This window comes from Anolis sagrei, chromosome 3 (genome assembly GCF_037176765.1).
Source record: "Anolis sagrei isolate rAnoSag1 chromosome 3, rAnoSag1.mat, whole genome shotgun sequence".
Taxonomy (NCBI): domain Eukaryota; kingdom Metazoa; phylum Chordata; class Lepidosauria; order Squamata; family Dactyloidae; genus Anolis; species Anolis sagrei.
In genome coordinates, this window is record NC_090023.1 from 98,045,563 (window position 1) to 98,068,400 (window position 22,838).

Consider the following 22,838-nt stretch of genomic DNA (forward strand, 5'->3'; position numbering starts at 1 on the left):
TGTCGAAGGCTTTCATGGTTGGAATCACTAGGTTGTTGTGAGTTTTCCAGGCTGTATGGCCATGTTCCAGAAGCATTCTCTCTTGACGTTTTGCCCGCATCTGTGTCAGGCACCCTCAGTGGTTGTGAGGTATGTGCTTATGATATTTTCAGAAGCATTCTCTCCTGTTGTTTTGCCCACATCTATGCCAGGCACCCTCAGAGGTTGTGAGGTATGTGGTTAGGATATTCTCAGAAGCATTCTCTCCTGACGTTTCACCTGCATCTATGTCAGGCACCCTCAGAGGTTGTGAGGCATGTGCTTATGATCTTCTCCCACCCGAAGTACAGGTGCATCTCACATGAAAGAGAAACGTCGCAGGCTTCCCCTTGGAGTCATAAGGACCTCGGCTAATGGAGACGTCAGTTAAAGGCGCAGAAGGAGGGGGTTATCAAAAACCCTATTACACACAGACACGCCAATTCCACTCTCCTCTGCAAGACGAGAGAGGCGCGCGAACTCCATGCCAGCAGAGGTTTCCTGGCGGGTTTTTTTGGGGGGGGGGGGAGAGAGGAGGACCAGATGAGGCGCTGAATGGGAAGAAGGCGGGAGAGAGGGGGAGAGAGAGAGAGAGAGGAAGGAAGGAAGGGAGAGACTCCGAGCTCTGTTGGGCGGCATACTAATCAGGCAGGTTGCCCGCCTGCAGCACGCCGGGGCTTCCTCCTCCTCCTCCTCTGAGAGAAGGCGCATGTGGAGACCCTCTCCTCCTTTGGCCAGGCGCTGAAGGGAAGCCCTTGGAGAAGGCGAGGCCGAGAGAAGGAACTTCCCAGCCCAGCTCAGCCTAGCGCCGCGCGCGCTCTCTGCCACAGCACCGCCGTCCTTCCTCGCAGACCCGCGCGCGCTCCGGCACGCGCCCTTCCCGCTCTTTCTCCCGCTCTTTCTCCTTCTCCTCCTTCTTCTCTCTTTCTCTCTCTCTCTCTCGGCGTTTTCCTTGGCCCTCGCTCCTTTTCATGGCTTTCCTGGCGGCGCCTCCCACCTGCTGTGGCTCCTACCTGCTGCGGGCAAGCGCAGCCTCCCCAGACTCCGCAGCCGCGCGCTGCTCCCCGCCTCCGCCGTCACCCAACTTTGGAGGCGCCGCTCCGAGCTGGCGCGTGTCCTCGGCGCGTCTCTGAGGGAAGGAGAAGAAGCCGCTCTCCCTCCGCCCGGCTCAGCCCCTCGCCGCCCGAGGCCCGCCCGGGAGCCCATGGCCGCGGCCTTTGGCGGGCCCCTTCGCCCCTTCCAGGCGGAGTGCTCCTGCTCCTGCTGCAGCGGTGGCTTCCCCGCCTCCTCCTGCTCCTCCTCCAGGTCGGCCTTGGGCAGCCGCGGGGCGCGGGTCAGCAGCCTGGCCTTTGACGGCGGGGAGGCCGAGCGCGCCCCTTGAGCACGAGCCAATGCGGCGCCCCTTCCTCCTCCTCCTCCTCCTCCTCTTCCTCTTCTTCGTGCTGCGCGGGTGTTAGCGGGGCGCCCTCGGCTCCCCCTCCCCTCCCCGCCCCCCTCTTTCGGCTCCTCTCCCTCCGTCTGCGGCTCTGCCTCCCGCGGGGGCCATGCAGTCCCTCATCTCGCCGGTGACCAAGGCGATTCTGGTGGCCCTCTTCATCTTCGCCATCCTGCTCATCCTCTACGTGATCCTGTGGTACATCTGCCGCGACGTGGACTGCGACCATGGCATCTGAGCGGGCATGCCGGGCCCGGGCTTAGCGCCGAGGGAGAGCGAGAAGGAGGAAGAGGAGGCGGAGAAGGAGAGCGCCCCGCCACCGCCGAGAAGGCCAAGGAAGGCAAGCGAGGAGGGAGCAAGGAGGCCCCGGGAGAGACGGGCCACGTCCCCTGCCGTCGGAGCCCGAGAGTGACCTTCAGGGATCAGGGTGACCCGGTGAGCCTTGCCTTGTTTACAAAGCCGAGACCGGGGGGGGGGGGGGAGGGGGGGAGACTCAACTTCTTCAAGAAGCGTTACAGAAAGTGAATGCTTTCCGAAAGCACTGCAGTGTTGTCATCTTTCCTGGATCCATATGTCATCCCCTTTCAGGGTCCATTTGCGCGGAGTGTATGTCCAAGTGTGTGTTCTCTCCGAGATTTGTTGTTTACCCCCTCCCCCCCCCCTCGTGGTTTGTAATCTGGGCAGAGGCAAAGTCTTTCTACTTCTCAATGTTGTCGAAGGCTTTCATGGCCGGAATCAATGGGTTGCTGTGAGTTTTCCGGGCTGTATGGCCATTCCCTCCTAAGGTACCATGTCAGACTGCACAGAGAAGCCATTGAAATCCACAAGCAGGTGGACAATTTCAACAGAAAGCAGGAAACCATGAAAATGAACAAAATCTGGCTACCAGTATTTTAAAAAACCTCTAAAATCAAAACAGTAAAGAACAACGCTCAAACACAGGGGAATTCCAGACAGGAAACAATCAGGGCCAGCTAACACCTCAAAGGACCAGCTAACACAACAAAGGATTCCCCCAGGCAGGAAGCAGTCAGGCTTTGAAACTGCAAGGCCATTCAATGCTAATCAAGGTGACCAATTGCAGCAGATGGGAGTTCTTTCTCCCACCCGAGACTTTGCACAGATATATAAACCTCACTTGCCTAGTTTCCAACAGATTCTCAAACCTCTGAGGATGCCTGCCATAGATGTGGGCGAAACGTCAGGAGAGAATGCTTCTGGAACATGGCCATATAGCCCGGAAAACTCGGAACAACACATCTTTCCACTTCCTCCTGGGTTCTCTGTTTCGCGAAGTTGAAGAGGGAAATTGAGGGAAAGGGGGTTTAGCGGGAGTTTGGCAAAGAAAGTGGAGATTTGCTCCAGACGGAAAGCCTCGGGTCTCTTTCCCGTCCTTTGAATGCGCGCTGGGAAGGGAAGGTGCTGTCGATCACACACAGGCTCTGTTTGCAGCCTCCGGATTGGGATGCAGGAGGGGACTGCGCGGCTCAAGGCAACCGCAACGGCGGGAGGATCGAGGCTCCGGCACATTCAAAAGGTGGGGGGAAATCAAGGTCGGGACTGATACTTGAAGCTCTTCCCTGCAACATCTGAAGGAGACACAAACATCCTCCATGGCCTGGTGTGCCCCTTAACACCTTTGCCTTTTCAGCTTTGAGGAGGATGGTTGACTAGCCAAAGCATTTGCAACAGTGCCCGAGCTGTGGGAAGAGCAAAACATGCTCCCTCCTCTTCTAATCGCACTCTCTCCTCTGGCTGTATCGACAATGAGTGAAATCCCATTCCATTAAAATAAATGGTGGGTGTTTGCTATTGAATTCTGGGGGAGAGGGATTGCCCTCAGCGTCAGTGAACGTGTTGCATCGTCAATCTTGGGGATGCTACAGGAAGCCCAACTCTCCTCTATTGCCTATGTAAGGTAGAGAGAGGGGCGTTTGTGATAAGGACTATTTCTCATGGTGACCTTCCTCTTTTACCAGAGGAAGGGATACCAGGCACAGTGGCTAGAAGGAGGTGGCCAAAATAAGACATCCTCCTAAAATGCAAGGGGGATAATAAATGGGTTGCTGTGAGTTTTCTGGCCATGTTCAGGGAGTCCCCGGTGGCGCAGTGGTTTAAACTGCTGTGCTGCTGAGCCTGTTGGCCAAAAGGTCGCAGGTTCGATTCCAGGGAGTGGTGAGCTTCCAGTGTCAGCCCCAGCTTCTGGCAACCTAGCAGTTCAAAAATGCAAATGTGAATAGATCAATAGATACCACTCCAGTGGGAAGGTAACAGCGCTCCATGCGTCATGCCAGCCACATGACCTTGGAGGTTACGGACAACAGCACCAACCCCCAGAGTCAGACAGGACTGGAGTTAATGTCAGGGGAAACCTTTACCTTTACCTATGGCCATATTTTCCAGAAGCATTCTCTCCTGATGTTTCGCTTGCATTTATGGCAGGCATCCTCAGAGATTGTGAGGTCTGTTGGAAACTAGTCAAGTGGGGTTTACATATCTGTGGAATGTCAAGGATTGGAGAAAGAACTCTTGTCTGCTTGAGGCAGGTGTGACTGTTGCAATTGGCAGCCTTGATTAGCCTTGAATGGCCTTGCAGCTTCAAGATTTTGGTTTCCTCCATGAAAATGAACAAAATCTGGCTACCAATACTAAAGAAACTCTAAAAATCAAAATAGTAAATAAAGAACAGCACTCAAAAACAACACTAAAATAACCGTTGTTTTATCTAATGTTAACCTGTTTCGTACTGTAATTGTTGCTGTTGGCATCTAATGGTTGCCGGTTGTAAGCCAGCCTGAGGGGTTGAGAAGGACGGGATATAAATATTTGAAATAAATAAATAATAAACAAAAACCAGGGGAATTCCAGACAAGAAACAATCAGGGGCAGCTAAACACCTCCCAACAAAGGATTGCCCTAGGCAGTAAGCAACCAGGCTTCGAAACTGCAAGGCCATTAAATGCTAATCAAGGTGACCAATTCCAACATTCACACCTGCCTCAAACAGACAAGAGCTCTTTCTCCCACCCTGGACATTATTCCACAGATATATAAACCTCACTTGCCTAGTTTCCAGCAGACTTCACAACCTCTGAGGATGCTTGCCATAGATGCAGATGAAACATCAGGAGAAAATGCTTCTGGAACATGGCCATACTGCAACCCAGTGATTCCAACCATGAAAGCCTTCGACAATAAGGGATAATAAATATTCATGGTCTTTGTAGGACTGGCTGGAATTTAAACAGAGACCACGAGGTGCACTCATCTTACTTGGTGTATAAGCTGTATAAGAAGAGATATAATCTGTCCTAGGAATTATCTTCAGCAATGGAGAAGGATACTTTGGGAGAAAGGATTGCAAAATGTGCCCTAGTAGACAAAGTGCAACTCTGTCATCTATGATATGTTGCATGGCATTGCCTGAAGGTGACTTCTTATCCTCGAAGCCTTGTTTATGTAGGCTCGAGGAAAGTGTGTGCATTTGTTGGGAGTGGGCATAAGAGATCTCCTTATGAATCTTGTCTTATGAATCTTGTGTTTGGCTGCAACTCACAATGAACCCCACAAGGTCTTCTGTTGTCCCCGGTTGCTCAGTCTTGACATTACTGTTAATGTATTTTACCATCCAATGTGATTGCAGCAACGGTGCCATCAGTGTTTACATGCCCAGTGACTACAAGGCTGAAACCATTTGTTTGTCCTTCTCTCCTCCTCCTCTGCTGAAATGCCAGCTGCTCAAGACTGTGAGCAAGTAAAAGGTCACAAACCAATGTTTAGAACAGCCAGCTCATCAGATTACTGTGAGTTTTCCGGCCTGTGTGATCATGTTCCAGAAGCATTCTCTCCTGATATTTTGCCCATATCTATGGCAGAAATCATTAGAGTTCTGCTGGAAACTAGACAAGTGAGGTTTATGTATCTGTAGAATGTCCAGGATGGGGGAAAAATTCTTGTCTGCTTGAGGCAAATGTGAATGTTGCAATTGGCCACGTTGATTAGCACTGCATAGCATTGCAGCTTCAAAGCCTGGCTGGTTGCTGTCTGGGGAAATCCTTTGTTGGGAGGTGTTAACTGGCTCTGATTGATTGTTGTCTGGATTTCCCCTGGTTTTTTTGGTTTGTTTTTTTTTTACTATTGCTCTTTATTTACTGAAATACTGGTAGCCAGATTTTGTTCATTTTAATGGTAGTCAGCTCATCCTTACCAACCCCTCCCCCACTTTATTGCAGTGGTAGACTCCTAGTACTTACTTAATTACTTAGGTGATCCCTCGTTGTCTGAGTAAGATTGTCCTCTAAGTTTGGTGTCCTGGCAGTGGGTACATAGGTGACAATGGAGCCCTATTCTTGACCTACACATTCTCCTGGAGTGAGGGCATCGGTTTCCAGGTGGAAGGTGGTCCCGGTTGGGGTTGGCTTGATGCGCCTTCTTCTTCTTGGCACGTTTCTCTCTTTCGCCCTCTATTCATGCCTCTTCAACTTCTACAGCACTGCTGGTCACAGCTGACCTCCAGCTGGAGTGCTTAAGGGCCAGGGTTTCCCAGTTCTCAGTGTGTCTATGCCAGAGTTTTTAAGGTTGGCTTTGAGCCCATCTTTAAATCTCTTCCTGTCCACTGCTTTGGGAGACGGTGGTCAGGCATGTGAACAACATGGCTAGTCCAGTGGAGTTGACGGCAGAGGACCATCACTTCAAGGCTGATGGTCTTTGCTTCTTCCAGCACGCGGATATTTGCTCATCTGTCTTCCTAAGAGATTTGCAGGATTTTTTGGAGGCAACGCTGATGGAATCATCCTAGGAGGTGAATGTGACGTCTGTAGATAGTCCACGTTACGCAGGCATATAGCAGGGTTGGGAGGACAATAGCTTTATAAACAAGCACCTTGGTATCCCTACGGATGTCCCGGTCCTCAAACACTCTGTGCTTCATTCAAAAAAATGCTGCACTCGCAGAGCTCAGGCAGTGTTGTATTTCAGTGTCAATGTTGACTTTTGTGGAGAGGTGGTTACCAAGGTAGCAGAAATGGTCAATATTTTCTAATGTTACATGATTAAGCTGTATTAGTGGGATTGCAGACAGACTGGCTGGTGCCTGCTGGAAGAGCACTTTGGTTTTCTCGATGTTCAATGACAGGACGAGCTTCTCATATGCTTCTGCAAAGGCGTTTAGAGTGGGTTGTAGGTCTTCTTCTGAATGTGCACAGATTATGATGTCATCAGCATATTGGAGTTCTATAACAGATGTTGTTGTAATCTTGATTTTGGCTTTCAGTTTGCTGAGGTTAAATAGCTTGCCATCTGTCCGATAGATGATTTCCACTCCGGTAGGAAGCTTCCCATCAACAAGATGAAGAATCATAGTGATGAAGATGGAAAATAAGGTTGGGGCAATAACACATCCCTGCTTGACACCTGATTCCACCTTAAATGGGCCACTTTGGGAGCCATTGCTGTCCAATACTCAGGTACTAGGCTCCTATTAGCTTGGGTACCACATAGCTTTTTTTCTAAATGGCAACAACATTCATCAAAAATCTAAGGTATTTCTGATGTTACATGCTTATTTCATAACAAATGGATATGCAAGCAAAGACAGGGGGATTCTGTTCTGCATATTATTGTTGTGTGCCTTCAAACCATTTCCAACTTATAGTGACCCTAAGACAAACCTTTCACGAGGTTTCTTGGCAAGATTTGTTTAGAAGGGATTTCCTTTGCCTTCTTCTGAGATCGAGGCAGTGTGACTTGTGCAAGGTCACCCAGTGAAACACCCTCTGAACAAATCTTGTCAAGAAAACCCCCATGATAAATTCGCGTCAGTGTTGAGATAAGTCAGAAATTACTTGAAGGCACACAACAACGACGACAATGACAGTGACAACAACAAAAAATAAATATGTGGACATGATACATTATTAAACAGAAGTGTATCTGTGTGGATAGGGAAACTGTTTCTTTTATCTCTCATAATACAGCAGCATAAGCACAATTCTTTTATATTCTTTCTGCTGGTGATCATATTTAAACTGAGAACAAAATCAATATATAAATGTATATATTTACATTGTAGTACTTTGCAAATTGGGCCCTCTGTTGGCATAGTGGGTTAAACTGCTGAGCTGCTGAACTTGCTGACCAAAAGGTTGTCAGTTCAAATCTGGAATGCGGGGTGAGCTCCCGCTGTTAGCCCTAGCTTCTGTCAACCTAGCAGTTCGAAAGCATGCAAATGTGAGTAGATCTATAGGTACTGCTTTCTGTGGGAAGGTAACGGTGCTCCATGCAATAACGCCAGCCACATGACCTTGGAGGTGTCTACAAACAACACCAGCTCTTTGGCTTAGACATAAGCACCACCCCCCAGAGTCTGACACGACTAGACTTAATGTCAGAGGTAACCTTTACCTTTACTTTGAAAATATATACGATATGACATCATGCATGGTATTGTTAGGCTGCTACAAGTTTAAGGATTGTATCATATGTGAGATCTTGTTTCTTAACATTTATGTGAACGTAAGATCCATTAAAAAAACGATACTATCTATCACACAAGGTGCTCTAAGTATGAAATTCTATATAAGCCTTCTTAAAAGTAACTCTGATTGAGTTCAGTGAGACCTGTAGGGTCACAATTCTAAAATTATAGTATTGTTGTCTGGCAAGCTATTCTGGTAATGCCTTCTGTGCATATTTACTTGAAAGTAAATCCATTTAACTCAATGCAAATTACCTGTGAATAAACTTATATAATATCAGACTATTCATATTATTACAAAATAACTCCCATCAAACTTTAAAGTGCAAATATCTTATCACATTAGACCATATTAGGTTCTTTTACTATATAGTATAACTTTAAACAAACAAAATATGTGAAAGAAGAAATATGTAAACATTGAATTTATGTTGTGATTAAGTGCAAATATACAGTTGCCTTTTTTACTAGAAAGAAACTCTCTGGAACATTAAGTAAATGTTAGGAAAGAAGTAATTTCCTTGGATTTTCCTTGGAAGGTCAGTTTGAATCCTACATGATGCTTTTTATGCTTTGTGTTTCCTCATTCAATAATTAAAGAGAATGAGAGAAGCATGCTATTTTGGGCACTTGCATTCTGTTTTCTCATTTGCATTCATCATTTTGTTAAAGAGTGTGAACAGAAGCAGATGATCTATGAGCTACTCCAAAGATTTTTAGGAATACGAATGTCAGAAGTTGCTTTGTACTGGATCAAAATGTGTGTTGGCTTAGTCCTCTACATGCAGGTCCCAAGTTATAAACAAGATCTATTCTGTAAGTTTGTTCTTATGCTGACTTTGTTTGTAAGTCAAAACAGGTACCTTTTTAAGTGAAACACCAGCAATGTGTGTGTGCGTGTGCGTATGTGTAGTTTTGGAAAACACAGGGAGGGGTTAATACTCCTGTTGTGTCTGTTTTGCTATCTGTGCCCCTGTTCAGAAGATTTCATCTCACTTTATGTCCTGTGATCATTGTATTTTGATAAAAATGGCTTGTTGTGGAAACAAGGATTGGTGATAAAGCTCCAGTCAAGACATCCCCCTGGCCATGATACCTCTTTCAGGAGTGATTTTCCCTAGGGGTAGATTTCTCTCACTTCTTGTTGTCTCATCGCTGCTCTTAACTATGAGTAGTTTGTAAGTCAGATGTTTGTAACTCAGGGACTGTCTGTATTACCCATGCTAACTAACAGTGGTTCTCTAGGGAGACAACCTTTCCATCAACTGTTACCTTTTAAATGGAAGTGCCAGGGATCCCTCATCTCTAAAGCACAGGCTCTTCTTAGTGCAGTGGTTCTCAACTTTTTTTAACCAGGGATTACTTGATTAGGGACCACTTTGACAATTGACCACTCTCCAACATTAGTATCAAAAGGGTTATGAATCCGTTTTTGGTCAGTTTTAGATTTGTTTTGGTTATTTGGGGTGCTGATTGTGGATCAGCTCTGGGTAATTCAAACCTTACCCAGAGCTATGGAACCCCATGTCCCAAATAGATTGCTCACCTTGGATAGATTCTTTAAAGTTTGGACTGAAACCGAAATTGGATTCACAACCACTTCCATGGACCAGTCGGTAGTCATTATTGGCATCCTCACAGAATTATGGTTGTTCCACAGATGTATGACCAATCTTACTTTCAGAACCAGACAATAACCCATATCATGCAGAAATAGCAATGTCAGCAAAATGTGTTTTGCTGACATTTCTTAGTTTTTTTATTTTTCTCACTATACGGAGGATAAAGTATGAACAAAGAGGTCTAATTTCAGGAGTGATAGAGACTAAGGAGAACATGACATAAGAAGCCAATGTGAATCCCTCTCTCACACACACATATATGTTAATGATGCCCTGAGTTCTTTGAAGAATAATAATAAGAAAAAACAGAAAAGTAATTAATTCATTTAAATGTCCTAAAAACCATTCTGGCTTTGTTAGATCAAACGGCATGTTAACTCCTTTCTGCTTTCACAGATATCTGTAGCAGAGAAATGGTTCAGGTTTTGGTTTTCCCATGTTGCAGCATTAGTAACACAAATATGCAGGACTTGTTGAACTTCTCATTTTTATGCAGTTTCTAAATGCACAGAAGTAAAAGAGTTGGCAATTTGCCTTTCTGTGGTCAGTGTACCATGGTATAAATCAGAAGCAGAAAGAAGAACGAGGCTTTGAAATGCAAACATGAACTTTAAATTCTGCTTTAAACATCTTTTCTGTTTTATATGTATGCAGGCTTAGTAAGACGTCAATCCTTATATAATCTGAAACCTTGCTGTAAAAAGGATTTGAGCTGCCATACATTGAAACATATCATTTTATTCAGACTTTCTCATAGAGGTATACTGTTACTCAGCACTTAAACCTGTGGTATATCTACCACTATTAGTATTTGTTTAAATGCTAATAGTTACAGGTAGTACAAGTAATGAAGAACCATGAATAGCTTTGTGTTTTCAATATATAATAAAGGGAAGCTTTCAGCAGTTATATTTAGAAAACAAGAGTATAAATACCTAAGTATTTTAGGCAGTAGTCCAGGCATATTTACACTAGGGAGTAAGTCTCACTTAAGTCAGCAGAAAATACATACTTCTGAGTATATGCTTGGCATTGGATGGTTACTTGTCTAGTGTGCAGTCCTATCCTGATCAAACAATTGCAAAACATCAACTAATTTAATTGTAGCAGGATTGTAGCTCTCCTGACAATTTTTTAGTACACATGCCATTCAATATTATCTTTCTGATTAAGAAGTGGAAGATCTGTTGGAAACACTCTGCTTAACTTTGAGTGAGGCACATAGTCTCAAAACTAGAAAACAACAGAATAGATTCACTTTAGGGTCACCATACCTACCTAGTTCATAAAACCCTGAAATTATAATTTGCTTTGGTGGAAATTGTCATTTTATAGTGGAGGGTGGGGTGAGGAAAATGGAGCAAGTGGCCTCCAAGTGTGTGTCCAAATTGAAAAATATAGCTGTTCAAGGCCATGTAAATCTAATGACTCCATCGTATGGAATCCTGTGATTTGTACTTTTGTGGTGTCTTTAACCTTTCCTGTTGAAGAGCTCACCCGACTATAAATATCTGGATTATGTAGGGGAGAGCTATGAGAATTACAGTGATGTCAACCTGTTACAATTCTGCAGTTTGTCCCAATCCAAATTTGATGATTAATAATGTATGCCATGTTCATAGTTAACAGGCGGTATGCCAGATGATAAAAGGCTTCAGAGGTATGAAGGACTGTGTACATCATAAATAAACATGTATATGATTGTAGAATAATGCATAGATTTTGCTCCTGGCTGGAATCAATGGTAAAAGTTTTATTCCATATGTTTGGAACTCAGATATAGAGAATATAGAGATTAAGGTATAACCACAATTTTACATATATGTCTGTGTGTGTGTTCATTTATCTGTGCCCTCCAGCAAGATAATTATGTTGATAGCATCCAAATCAGTGTATGGGTTGATGGTCAGAAGAGTATGGATGATCGCTGCCATGATCAAAACCAAATCCAACTATGTTAAAGAAATCTTCAGGTCTGATGACATATTTCTATGGGTTTCATGCATAATGGGATTTTTCTTTGGATCCAGAAATTAGGTCTCTTTCCGAGCAATACTATCTTGCACATAATAATGCACAAGTGCTTGGATCGAGCAAGGGAAAACCAAACATTTAACCAGTCTTCCATGTGAATGACCAAATTCATATTTGCCTCAGAATGTTTATCCAGGCACCAATGAACTGATTCAATCTGTCATCTAATGTAAAAGGAGACACATATCTCTTCAGAGTAATCAATTTTATGCACATTTTATTCTTCTCACCTATGCTTGTTTGGGACCAAGATCTATAACACTATGCAATACAATTTTTGTTCCTGGATTATAAACATTTCCTAATTGTCTCTATCATAAAAACTCAGGAAAAGTCCATTTTAGGGTTGCTGGGTCTTGAAACATCTGGAGTACGGCATGATTCCCAACCCTGCTCTAAGATCTGCCAGTATTGGTCTCCCAGTCATTAAGCAGCACAAATAATTGATACAGTAGAGCTGTGATGGGCAGCAATGCATATGTTCCCTGAACTTTCTTGGCATAAAATTCTCTGACATCATGATATACTATTTTGTTTCTTCTCACATCTTCTAACTCAGCAGTTAATGGTTTGTTCCTATGCATATTGACATAGATGTAAGATTACTGGTTCAATGGATTATTGTACATATGATTAAAAAAGCATCACTGGGGGAGTATTGGATCCTCTGATACAAAGTGAGAGAAGGAGGGAACAAAGTATTAGTTGAGAAGCTAGAATGGAATCAGATATAACTGCCAAAATTTGTAATAATTGACCTGAGGGAGATAAGAGGTGGGGGGAAGAATTGTTCAGCAAATACCAGTAATTTCTCAGTGATTTGAGCAATTCAAGGCCTTTTGAGTTTTACAAGTTCTTTCTAATCCAAGCTGAATAGACTTTGGATGCCAAGACAAATTTCAGGTTTGGTTTTGAACTATTTAAAGAAGACCAAAATGGTGCAGTGGTTTGAGCATTGGACTAGGACTCTGGAGACCTCAGTTCGTATTCCTGCTCAATTTCTGGTCAAGTCACACTGTCTCAGTCTCAAGGGAGGCAACTGCAAACCCCCTCTGTATACATTTGCTAAGAAATGTGATAGCTTTGTCTTATAGTTTCTGTGAGCTGGAAATGAACACCTATAACAACAACAAAAATAATATTTAGGAATATGAAATAAACACAGCACATATATAATGCAGAACATATGTTCAATGCGTTCTAATTAATAAATACTTGACAAATATAGTTGAGAATTAGGTTGACTATACCTACAATGCTAATTAAGTTATGGCTTCATTAATCATATTCTTTAGGGAAAATAAACTGATACAATTAGCTAAGTTGTAGAACAAATTTCTTTAAAAAACTCTTTTAAATTAATGCACTTAGGAAGATAACGGGTTATCACTGCTACCCTTATGAGATATGTATATTGAACAAGGATTAAAACTAAGTTGACAATCAGTTCCTGCTTTAATGACTTGTATTTATTTCATACTCTAATGCCATTCTATTAGGCCTAGTGGGGATTTCAGCTAAGTGGGAGGTTAATGGAAACATGGTATCAGTGAAGATAAAGTACAACGCTGGGAGCATGCAGAAAGCCAGTCACTGCCTTAAGTCCGTAGCTACTGAAATATGTGGGAAGGAATGCACTTTCAGGCTCTTATTGCTGTGGGAAATCAGAACTTGCTGAACTGCTAAAGGATACGATGATGGAATTGCTTTCAGTGAGCATATTTTTCCTGTTGTAATATGGCATAAAGGGGAGTCTTCCTATTGCCAGATATTTTAGGACATGAAGGATAGTGAATGAAGGTGAGTTTGGCTTATGCTTGATTGCATAAGCCAAACATTCACACTCACACAATATTTACCATTCACTGTTCTATACAGTGACTACTTCTTTCATTGTCCTTACAAGAATAAATAGTAGTCATGCCAAAACTGTCCTACCCACATTATTCCATTAAATACCACATGATTGACCAGATAAATTATATTCTGGATGCTATATTTTAGCAACCTGTCTCTGACTTAACATCTGTTCATCATCAACATGAACTCAATCAAGATGTCCACAAAAGGGCCACCTTTTGAAAACTGTTAAAAATATTAAAACAGTTCTGTATCCATGCTGGCACATTCAGCTTGACATGCATCTGTGCTTGGCTGTGTCTCCCTCCTTGTCTGAACTGATCAAGATATACTCTACAGAGTGCTGCAGTAACCTAGCTTATGTAACTTGATATGAAGGAGAATGCTGCCATAAGATAGCTGAATGCAAATGCTTATAACTCTGATATTTTTGTTGATTTTTCTGCTTTTCTGGAAGGGGAAGGAAAAATTTCCATTCTGGAGAAGGAAAAGCTTAATGTGAAAAGATTCTTCAGATTTTTTTCTACATGAAATGCCACACAACTCCAGTGGTGTCTATGAAGATTTACATTGAATTCAGGAAACAGTGTTCAGTATTGTGAGTGCTACTTAGAAAGAAAAATCAGTTTCAGTTCAGAGTTCAGTAACCTCAGGGCACATTAGGCTGTTTTGTCACTGCTCTGATATAAGCTTCAAAAGCAGCTAATGTCAATTCCCTCTTTATATAAAAACATGAATTATAACCACCATTATATCCATTATGTCCTTGTGAGTTGTGAACTGCCACCCTGTGCTTAACTTTGAAATACATATTGTTGTTCCACAGGGAATCAGTCTGGAAATCTAAGAGTAAGATAATAAGTCCACAAAATTGATAATAGGAAATGAATGGTTAGATGGACTACTAGATGGTGAAAAACCATGGTTCTGGTGTTCTTCATGGCTGTTGTCTGCATTTGTGCAGCCATGACCACTATTTTGGGGGGAAAGACCTTATGTCTGAAGATAATGGTGTTTTCTCTCTGCTGGGTTTAGCTTTTTTCTACTGTCTTTGGGTTACCATTAGGTCTTTTGATGCAAGTGAATGCAAGGTGATACAGGCTACTGTTCTCAGAGGTTCGGTCTTCTGGGATTTGCACATTTGGATGCAGCCCATCAGTAACAAACTAGCCAATATCATTATTAATGGTTTTATCCAGTACCCATTCTTGCAGGATAGTATCCCTCAGGCCCTCATATGCAAAGTAATTCTGTGCTTGGTTGTTGTTGAACCACATTTGTCTGCATCAGCATGATACGATTTTGGTGTGTATATACATTGAGTCTGGCAAGCTCCCCTTATTATCTACTATGGTGTGATTAATCAAAAACAAGTCATACCAGACTAATCTGATCTCTTTTTTCGATAGTTACAGGCTGGGTAGATGCGGGAAATGCCGTGGATGTAGTGTACCTGGATTTCAGTAAGGCCTTCAACAAGGTCCCCCATGATCTTCTGGCAAACAAACTAGTCCAATGTGGGCTAGGCAAAACTATGGTGAGGTGGATGTGTAATTGGTTAAATGGACGAACTCAGAGGGTGCTCACCAATGCTTCCTCTTCATCCTGGAAAGAAGTGACAAGCGGAGTGCCGCAGGGTTCCGTCCTGGGCCCAGTCCTGTTCAACATCTTTATTAATGACTTAGATGAAGGGCTAGAAGGCATGATCATCAAGTTTGCAGACAACACCAAATTGGGAGGGATAGCCAATACTCCAGAGGACAGGAGCAGGATTCAAAACGATCTTGACAGATTAGAGAGATGGGCCAAAACTAACAAAATGAAGTTCAACGGGGACAAATGCAAGATACTCCACTTTGGCAGGAAAAACGAAATGCAAAGATACAGAATGGGGGACGCCTGGCTTGAGAGCAGTACGTGTGAAAAAGATCTTGGAAGTCCTTGTGGACAACAAGTTAAACACGAGCCAACGAAGTGATGTGGCGGCAAAAAAAGCCAATGGGATTTTGGCCTGCATCAATAGGAGCATAGTGTCTAGATCTAGGGAAGTAATGCTACCCCTCTATTCTGCTTTGGTTAGACCACACCTGGAATATTGTGTCCAATTCTGGACACCACAATTCAAGAGAGATATTGACAAGCTGGAATGTGTCCAGAGGAAGGCTACTAAAATGATTACAGGTTTGGAGAACAAGCCCTATGAAGAGCGGCTTAAAGAGCTGGGCATGTTTAGCCTGAAGAAGAGAAGGCTGAGAGGAGATATGATAGCCATGTATAAATATGTGAGAGGAAGTCACAGGGAGGAGGGAGCAGCTTGTTTTCTGCTTCCCTGGAGACTAGGATGCAGAACAATGGCTTCAAACTACAAGAAAGGAGATTCCATCTGAACATGAGGAAGAACTTCCTGACTGTGAGAGCCATTCAGCAGTGGAACTCTCTGCCCTGGAGTGTGGTGGAGGCTCCTTCTTTGGAAGCTTTTGAACAGAAGCTGGATGGCCATCTGTCAGGGGTGATTTAAATGCAATATTTCGGCTTCTTGGCAGGGGGTTGGACTAGATGGCTCATGAGGTGTCTTCCAACTCTTTGATTCTATGATTCTATGATAATCTTTGTAATTGTTTCATGCTGGTCTTGTATTTTATTTTTATTTTTATTTCCATTTTTATTATGTATTTTGTGATTTTATACTTTTGTGAGCAGCTTCAAGTCTCTGCAGGAAGAGAGAGCGGGATATAAATAAAGTTATTATTATTATTATTATTATTATTATTATTATTATTATTATTATTTTACTGACACAAAAGCACAGTATGGCACAGCAAATGAGATCTATATGCTGGATTTCGTAACAAAAAATCACAAGTCAAACACTTCCCAAGCGTCTAGGACTGTGTGATGTATTTTCGAATGATGTGCGCAGATCCAAGTAAGGTAGCCTTTTGCAGTTGACAGATCGTGATTTTGTCTATGTTTATTGTTTCAAAATGCTGGCTGAGATCTTTTGGCATGGCACGCAGTATACCAATGACCACTGGGGCCACCTGTACTGGTTTATGCCAGAGCCTTTGCAGTTCGATTTTGAGGTCTTGATAGTGACTGAGTTTTTCCTGTTGCTTTTCCTCAATGCAGCTGTCACCCGAGATGGTGTCATCAATAATCCAGACTTTTTTCTTTTCCACAATCATGATGTCTGGTATATTGTGTTCCAAAACTTTGTCAGTCTGGATTCGAAAGTCCCACAGTATTTTTGCATGTTCATTTTCCACGACCTTTGTGGGCTTATGATCCCACCAATACTTTACTGTTGGCAGGTGGTACTTGTGACACAAGTTCCAGTGAATCATCTGGACCACAGAGTTACTATTATTATTACTATTATTCTTATTATTACTATATTACAGGTCAGGTTTCTCAAAAACTTTGCTTCCTTGAGGATCTTAAATAAGGCACTAGATGTATCTGGCATTCTCTGTTGATGCATGCTTAGATAAATAATGGGTGACAAAATTTATAGCAATAGGGAAATTTGCTTTCAAACATCAAGACAGCAGACATGCCTCTTTTACATCTATTTTGTTTTTAAAAACATATAAATTATTATTGTGTGCAACGTATACAGTTATATTGATGCTAAATGTTTGCGTTGTAAAAATAACATTTTGTTCCTTGTAATATTTCAAGTTGTACAGTATTTATTAACCAGTTGCTATTGTTTAACTTAAGTATCTGATGTACAAATGCTAAATTTTAATTTATGGAAGAACAGAAAATATTGGGTTTGTTGTATGTCAGAGGCTGACTCTGACTGGGATATTTGTACAATGTCTTTCTTTTGGCTCTACCACGAACAGGCTTTTGGCTCTTAACTGTTCAGTAAGTCACAACTGGGGTAGCGAAAGATAACACACTTTCTCAAGAGAAGAAGAAAAAAGCATTTTCTGTCATTCTTCCACATACAAAGAACAGGGAAGCCTGAGGAGGTGTCTCAGCTGTTATTCTGTGTTTGAACCTTGGGAGCCCAGGCTGTGTTACAACAATATATGTATACAGTTCCAGAAAGAAAAAGAATAAAATCAGTTAAGTCTCCACTTTTTGCTTCTCTTATATACTAAAATTGCTTTGACAAGAACTAAAGGGATCTTTATATTGCACTGCTGGTGTGTTGAGTGCTGATGCTAAGACCATCCTGATTTGGTTCCAGGCATGGAGCATTCATTGATTGAAATTAGAGTGTTCTGCATAATGAATGTATTTAGGGGAGCTGAACTAATAAGCTTTGCTCTACCTAACCTTTGATCCTTAATTTTCATGTTATTTTCCCACGTTCAAAAACTTTATTTTTACTATGGTTACAAACGGTGATGCACTGATCTGTTTATATCAACATAAAATTATTTTAGCTAGTACAATGTTCTGAGGTATGCATGTAGGCAAGAAAGAAATGACCTATGTAGATGGACCCTTGGTCTCAAAAAGATGATAGGTGGAGGCAACATTCTGTTTGAAATCAAAGTATATTTTTGATGTGGAAACATTACAGATCTTGCCACATATTTAATAAAATTGTGTCCAGGGTCTACCACAAATTTGACAGCCCACAGTGAATAATTTGAGGCAATTCAAATTGCAATCCACAGGTCAATATCTCTCATCTTCAGATGTTACTGAGAGAATATTGAAAAGAGAATTGCAGATCATTTGCAAAATAGACTTGAGAAAATATTGTTGATACATAACTGCATATATCAGACTGTGTTAATAATATGTCCCAGTCTATATAAAACACAACCATTTATGTTTCACAGTATATGTGGCCTTTTCCACCTTTTTACATGGAAACAACAGGTGGTATTTCTGAATACCTAAAACTGCATGTGTGAACATGATGTGCCAGTAAAATCTGCAAATATTTTAGTATTTGTCAGACTCTACAGTATTATGTCACATACAAATCTTACTGGTGTTGCCTGCTACTTCCTTCTTTGCTTCCCTCTAAGTAGCTACTTCCAAGCATAAACAATGTAAAATGGGTTATATCCAACATTGCCTTTCTCTGAGAGAAAGGCTGGATTTACACTGCCATGTAATGCAGTTTAAATTACATTATATGTTCAGTGTAGACCCATATAATGCAGTTCAATGTAGATCCAGCCACAGATGCCCCTCCTACCTTGTGGTACACTGTCAAGTGTTGTCTCCTGAGAAGGGCCGAAGAACAAGTCTTGAGATATGAGAAGCTTGTCTTTATAATGTATTATTCTAATTTATACATGGTTTTTTTAAAAAAAAAACTATTGAGAATAGGAAAAAATATCTTTGGACTTCTATTAGTAATAGCTGCAGTAGGAAAATGCTATCCAAAAAGAAACCAGAGTTGATTCTGCTTAGCTTCCAAGATCAAACAGTATCTGGTGCCTTAGGGCCTAGTTTAAGGACACCTAATTCTCTGACAGGCACACAAAATACATGACAATCATGGTTTGTTCTAATGAGAGACAGTTTATCTATGTACAGATATATTGGAGATCAGAAACATAAAACACCTAATCAGAAACAAGAAGACAGGTGCTAAGTGGTACCATTTTCCAGTGTGTTGATCAGGAAAAGGATTTTGATGTTATTAAGGGAAATTGCTGAAATTATCAAGCTATTTGACAACAGCAGTTAAAAGGCAAACATGATAATAGGCTTCTGAGAGAGAGAGAACATATAAAATAAAGCAAGAGCTCCTCAAATACTCTTAAGGACTGAAAAAACTTGCATGCCTTGTTAAGGCCAGAACAGAATAAAATAGTAATCTCAAAGGACTTTGCTTATTCACTGAACAGCTATAACCATTTACTGCCATTTTACCTGCCTTGGCTATATTCTATGGAATCCTGGCACTTGCAGTTTGGCAAGGCAGTAGAGATTCCTGCCAGAAAATTCTAAATACCTCATGCAAATACAGATCCTAGGATTACAAATGATGGAGTCATGACAGCTGAAGTCACTGCATTGTATGAAAGAGAACATAATCAACAATTTGTGTAAAATAGGTTTGCATCTTTTTGATGTCAGACCACAGCTAGTGAAAAAGCCCTACATTTCTAGAGTAGGAGTGTGAGTCATGCAGGCCTCTAGATATTGCTGAACTGCAAGTCCAGCAGCCCAGTCAATTTAACAAAAAATGAGGGACAGTGAGAGTTATACAATAATATATATATATTGGGCCACAGGATCCCCGCATCTGTAATCCTGTGCCTTCTACAGCATTTGGGAGTCAGGGCACAACCTATAATATTGCAGAAAGTACCAAGGATTACATACTGTGTCATTCAAACCTTTCAGAAACTAAATATGATTGCTGTCCTAAACCTTCCATAAGGATCAGCCACACAAAGGACCTGCAAAATAATGTGGTTTATTGATGGTTCCACATGCCAGTCAGGGCATCAAATCCTTATTATCAGTTTGCCTGGAGTAAGACCACCCAACTTTGCTTTGCATTGATAAACAACAGGTGCCTTTAGGTTAGGTTTCTTTTTGTCTTCTATGTAAGAGGGATTTCCACATCACTTCAGAAGAAAATAATTGTGGAGCACATTTTCCAGTTAATAGTGACAGCAGCCCCCTTCTATATGTATATAGTTTCTGTGGTTTCTACAGCCATCCTAATATCATGTAGAACCATGGTTCTCAACCTGTGGGTCTACAGATGTTTTGACCTTCAACTCCCAGAAATCCTAACAGCTGGTAAACTCTTTGGGATTTCTGGAAGTTGTAGGTCAAAACATCTTGGGACCTACAAGTTGCAAACCACTGGTGTAGAACATAACAATGCTTTCCCCATATGTGGCCTCTGCATACATTCAGTGGTTTTTCCAAATTGCAGGCCAATGTGCTTGTTTGAAACAATAGTCTACAAACATAAATTAGCATGCATTTGATAGGATAGTGAGATAATTCTGCAGATATGCAGGATTTCCCATTCCCATCAGGAGTCAATCTTTGTGCCTGTAAATCAAAACAGGTTGTGATGAAACTCTCAAGGCTCCGAAAATCCTGGGTAGCAGCAGAAGATAATTAAAAGGTGAAGACATCAAAAATTAATTGCAAGGCCTCTTTTTCTCCAGGGTCAAAAATAATTAATTGATTTTAAAAAGCTGTAGCGAGAAGGGGAAAATTCAAGGAAAATACATTGATGGATGTAGCGGGTGAAAAGGTCATGTAGTCCCGCTACAGTAGAGACCCTCTCTTCTACTACATGGTTGACAGATGAATTTCACATAATTGCAAGGTACTAAATAAAGCTCCTGTTCATCTTCATCTGGACTGCTGTGCATTTTTCTGTCACTTATTGCACAGAAAAAACGTCCTTTCTGAATGAATGGGAAAGAAATGGAAATGCTATGGCATTGTATCATTTGATGGGAAAATAATGTTAGATATATATGTTTTGGAAACCACCATTATTACAGCCCCGGTGGATATAGCAATGGCCCCGCCTACTCTGGTTTCTATGGATTTGTTTAAATTGGCTCTATCTGAGGATGTTGACAAAATCCTGGGAGAAGTTAGGGCCACCACCTGCATCCTTGACTCTTGTCCCTCCTGACTGTTTAAACAAGCCAAGGGGAGCATGGCCTAGATAAAGCAGCTGATTAATGCCTTGCTCCATCAAGACAGGGTCCCCACGGCATTGAAATAAACAGTGGGGAGATGTCTTTTAAAAAAGAAATATTCCGTAATCCCAGAATTTTGGACAACTATAGGCCAGTATCAAATTTCTTATTCATGATCAAGATTCTGGAATAGATGATGGCCAAACAACTCCAAGGATTTTTGGATGAAGTGGATTTTCTAGATCCATCATCTGTACGTGGATGATGCTCAACTCTACTACTCCTTTCCATTAGATGCCAAGGAAGCCATCCTGAACCTAAACCATTCCCTGAAGTTGGTATTGGACTGGATAAGGTTAAACAAATTGAAGCTTAATCCAAATAAGACAGAAGTACTCCGGGTCTCATGTAAGGTCGATCCAGGAATAGGGTTACAACTTGAGTTGGATGAGGTTACACTTCCCCTGAGATCCCAGGTTTGGGGATGGTTCTTGATTCCATGTTAAACCTGGAAGTCCAGGTGGTGGGGGTGACTAGGACTGCCTTTGCACAATTAAAACTTGTGCTTCAACTGCGCCTGTTCCTGGAAAAATCTGGCTTGGCCACAGTGACATGTACTGGTTACAACCCGTTTGGAAACTATAATGCGCTCTACATGGGACTGCCCTTGAAAAGTGTCTGGAAACTCCAATTTGTCCAGAGAACAGCAGCCAAGTTACTTACCAGAGCTTATTGCAGGGTTCACACCACTTCCTTGCTGAAACAGCCCCATTGGCTTCTGATTTGTTTCTGGGCCCAACTCAAGGTGGTTTTGACCTATAAAGCCCTGCACAGCTTCATGCTAGGTTACCTGAGACACTGTGCCCTCCATTACAGATTGGGCAGACCTTTAAGGTCTAGTAAGGAGCCTCTCCTCTCCACACAGTCCAGGCCAACATGCATTTAAAAGCCACCGGAGAAGGCACATTCTTGTGTGAGGCTCCAAAGCTGTGGAATTTGCTGCCGGGGGAAATGAGATTGCCCCCCCCCCCATTGATGTCTTTGTGAAAACCTTCCTTTTTGAAGCAGCTTTTAACTGCAGCCAGATATTTTAGGGTCGCATGGGGTATTTTAGCCTATTTTCAACTTTTATTTATTTAATTATTTATTTTTAACTTTTTTATTTTTAACTTTTTAAACTTTTATTGTTTTAATATGGAATATCTGTTTTTAGTTGGTGGTGTTATGTTCTATATATGTTTTTAAGATGATGTGAGCCACCGTGAGTCCATTCTGGAGAAAGGCATCATAGAAATCTTCAAAATAAATAAATAAATTCAGAATATTTGGGTGAAATCAGAAAACACACATATGGGACCTGCAACAAGATGCTACAAATCAGAACATATGTCTTTCGGTTCCAGGTATTCAGCCATGTCCTCTTTTTCATATATTGTATATGATGATTTTATGTCTCCTTACTTCCCCTGCTCCCAAATCTGGCACTCAGAATCTGTGTTCAGATGCTCACTCCCCATTGGACAATTGTGTGTGTGTGTGTTGAGGGGGGGGGGGTCTGCCTGTTTAGTATCCCCTTCTAATATTGTTTTACAGTTCTATAAACCTTGGCATTCCCTAAAGCCTATTGGTATAATCTGCTTTTGATGTGATATTGGCCACACAACTTTAGAAGAGATTGCTGTTAGAATATATAGGATATGAGAATAGACAATAATTGAAAAAAAAACATAAATAAATGATAGACATCTGAATTTACCATATGCTGATGCAGCTGCACCTGAATCAGATTT

The 22,838-nt window shown here is 41.9% G+C and overlaps 1 protein-coding gene across 1 annotated transcript in view; it reads left to right on the forward strand.

Moving 5' to 3' along the window:
• The first annotated feature begins 544 nt into the window (after positions 1–544).
• ZBED1 (zinc finger BED-type containing 1) overlaps positions 545–22,838 on the forward strand; it is a 177,633-nt gene continuing 155,339 nt past the window's right edge. The window contains exon 1 of the transcript XR_010909677.1: positions 545–1,888. The gene's annotated coding sequence lies outside the window, so the exon portion shown is untranslated. The remainder of the gene's footprint in view (positions 1,889–22,838) is intronic.